General features: G+C 44.4%; 1 pseudogene; it reads right to left on the minus strand.

Moving 5' to 3' along the window:
* Positions 1 to 3,577: 3,577 nt before the first annotated feature.
* Positions 3,578 to 3,701, minus strand: part of LOC112549012 — a 985-nt pseudogene continuing 861 nt past the window's right edge.

Raw genomic sequence — 3,701 nt, forward strand, 5'->3', positions numbered from 1 at the left:
CTTCCTAAAGTCAAGCACTTCCACCCTACTACTTACCTTACCCACTCTATGCTGTATTGTGAATTCTATTGATTGGTGGTCACTGTCTCCAAGGTGACCACAAATCTGCAGCTCCCCTACCAGGTCATCCCCCGTAGCCAGCATCAAGTCCAGTAGGGCATTCCTCCTAGGTGGACTGTATACCTCCTGCATTAGGTGAAAAGTAGTTGGCACTCATGTGTAGACCCACATGAGTGTTACGTCACCATAGCACATCGGAGACCGATGAAGCACATTGCTACAGTGACATAGGGCAACATGTAGACACACCTACAGAGAACTAGGAAGCACCAGAATGTCACTCCAATGATTTTATGATAAATCCCAGTCCTTGTTTTCTAATCATGCCATGTTGGGACTCTTCCTGAAAGCTGGGACTTCTAAAGGCCTTTACATTTGTTAAACATGAAAAGTCCAATAGAACTTGAGAGAAATACTCTTAAAGGTGGGTTAAGATCTAAGTACAAATTTATTAGTCAAGGCTACAAAAAGAAAGCAAATAACACAGAGGATAATCACCATGGCTGCTAATGACCTCGTCCCAATTTTTAATGGATAGTTAGGCAGTCCCATCATTACCATGTTTCTTATGGGGATCTCAACACAACATCAGATCATTCAGATTCCTAAATTCCCCTATTTGTTTAGCAGTTTAATTCCCATGTTCAAGCAGGGAAGACAGGGTTTAGCCACAACAAAATATAAGACTAATATGTTATTGAATGAACAGCAATTACATCATTTACAAGTTCCTGATTTTCACTGTTTGTACCTAAATCCTCTGTTCTCATAATTCTGTCATTTGTTCACCAGAGCACAGTGTAAAGCAACGCAGGTTCATCTGTGAAGGGAAACACATATTTACAATGAAAATATTTGTCAGTGAGATAGAGATGGAGTAAAGTTTTTGTAGACTCTGTTCAAGTCTGTTCTGGACATTCACCTGGATGAGCTAAACTGTTTGAGGGTTAGGATATAAGCATGCAAACAATGAGTAAAAGAGGTTAGGATTTTACAAAATCAGCCCCTCCTTGATAACTGCCCATGCACAGGCTCACTGGACATGTCTACATGGGATATTTACTCTGCAGTAGATGAAAATAGCCATGCAGTAAATATTTTAAGGTCTACATGTGCCCCTATTAGGCTGGAGTAAACTAATTTACTCCACAGCAGGATGGTACATGTAAATACAAGTACTCTATCCCAGTCCTGACTGAACACCAAACTGTCCTTGCTTTCTAATCACAAGTTGTTGGGACTCCCCCTGAAAGCTGGGACTTTTGAAGGCCCCTAAATTAGTTAGACATGAAAAGTCTGATAGGATTTGAGAGCAACACACCTAGGCCATGTCCACATGTGGTGTGGACATTTGTTTTCCCTGGGAACAACTAATGCTGGTGCGCCTTGTGCCACTACTAGTTGTCTCTGGGGAATGTCCATGCCATGCATGCTTTGGCAGACAGTAAGTTAACTTGGATAGGGTAGGGGAGGCTGGGGCTGGCACTGGGCTGGTCCCAGAAGCCTTACCTGGGGCCCTGGGGGCCTCCCAGGGCTGCAGCCAGGGCAATTCTCGTGGCTGGCAGCCACAGCATGACTCTGGGAGGTCCACCTCTACTTTGGAGTGGTACATGCTGCCCCTATGCGTGCTGCTCAGCTTTTTTTTCCATGGGTTTTTTGGCCCTTGGATATCCAGGGGTCCTCTGCTGCTCCCTTGCAGCATGGAGAACAACTGCATGTACAACATGTGGTGCTGCAGATGTGTCTATGGCGCCACACACCGCATGTCTGCACTTGTCTGGACACGGCCCTAGAGGTTAGTTAAGGTCTAACTACAAATTTATTAGTCAAGGCTACAAAAAGCAAGCAGATAACACAGAGGAGATTCACCATGCCTGCCAATGACTTCTTCCTAATGTCCAGTTAGGCATTTCCAACATTACCACTTTTCTTGTGAGGACCTCAGTGGTACATAAGATAATTCAGCTTCCTACATTCCATTTTTTGTTCTGTAAATACAAGTACTCTATCCCAGTCCTGCCTGAACACAAAACTGTCCTTGCTTTCTAATCACAAGTTGTTGGGACTCCCCCTGAAAGCTGGGACTTTTGAAGGCCCCTAAATTAGTTAGATATGAAAAGTCTGATAGGATTTGAGAGCAACACACCTAGGCCATGTCCACATGTGGTGTGGACATTTGTTTTCCCTGGGAACAACTAATGCGGGTGCGCCTTGTGCCACTACTAGTTGTCTCTGGGGAATGCCCGTGCCATGCATGCTTTGGCAGACAGTAAGTTAACTTGGATAGGGTAGGGGAGGCTGGGGCTGGCACTGGGCTGGTCCCAGAAGCCTTACCTGGGGCCCTGGGGGCCTCCCAGGGCTGCAGCCATGGCAATTCTAGCATGTGAAGCATGGCTGGGAGGCCCCGGACTCTGGGAGGCCCACCTCTACTTTTGAGTGGTACATGCTGCCCCTGTGTGCTGCTCAGCTTTTTTTTTCCATGGTTTTTTTGGCCCTTGGATATCCAGGGGTCCTCTGCTGCTCCCTTGCAGCATGGAGAACAACTGCATGTACAACATGTGGTGCTGCAGATGTGTCTATGGCACCACACACCGCATGTCCACACTTGTCTGGACACGGCCCTAGAGGTGAGTTAAGATCTAACTACAAATTTATTAGTCAAGGCTACAAAAAGCAAGCAGATAACACAGAGGAGAATCACCATGCCTGCCAATGACCTCTTCCTAATGCCCAGTTAGGCATTTCCATCATTACCACTTTTCTTGTGAGGACCTCAATGGTACATAACATAATTCAGCTTCCTACATTCCATTTTTTGTTCAGCAGTATAATTCCCATGTTCGAGTAGGGAAGACACGGTTCAGCTATATAAGGCTAGCATGTTATCCATGGAACAGCAGTGACATCAGTTAGCAGTTTCAGTTGTCACTGTTTATACCCAAAGTCTCCCTTCTGCTAATTCTGGCATTCATTCACCAGGGCATAGTGTGAATTGACACAGGTTCATCTGTGAAGTAAGTGAAACACATATTTACACTCAAAGGATTTGTCAGTGAGATAGAGATGGAGTAAGGTACTTTAAACTCTGTTCAAGTGTGTTCCAAAATTGTCCTGGAAAAAAAACCAACTGTTTGAGGGTTAGCATACAAGCATCTGAACAATAAGTAAAAGGGGTTAGGTTTTTCAACCTCAGCCTCTCATCAAGAACAGCCCATGCACATGCTCACTGTGTACAACCTGGGCCTAAGCGTAGGAAGCCTCCAGTTGAAGAAAATGGGTGTACACTGGCTTGAAGCACAAGAGTTCATTTGTCAAAACCCATTCAGTATTCTTAGTGGGAACAATTTTAAAATGAACACTGTGGTGTCAGGACAATCTGTTCATTAGAACAGGGTGTGAAATATATTGAATTGCTCTAAAGCTTCTCTTTCTTCTAGAATTCCCCAAAACACCTAGGCCAGGACCCATTCATTTTCTACAGCTCAGATTTCTGTTATTTCCATTTTGCTTTAACCTGCTAATGAAGTCTGAGAATATTTAAACTTTTTTCAGATCTATAAAGACAGACAACTTTTCTTACAGCCTCCTTGACTTCCTTGTTTCTCAGGCTGTAAATAAGAGGGTTGGCCAAAGGAGTCAGC

The sequence above is a fragment of the Alligator sinensis genome, unplaced genomic scaffold, assembly GCF_000455745.1.
Source record: "Alligator sinensis unplaced genomic scaffold, ASM45574v1 scaffold1956_1, whole genome shotgun sequence".
Taxonomy (NCBI): domain Eukaryota; kingdom Metazoa; phylum Chordata; order Crocodylia; family Alligatoridae; genus Alligator; species Alligator sinensis.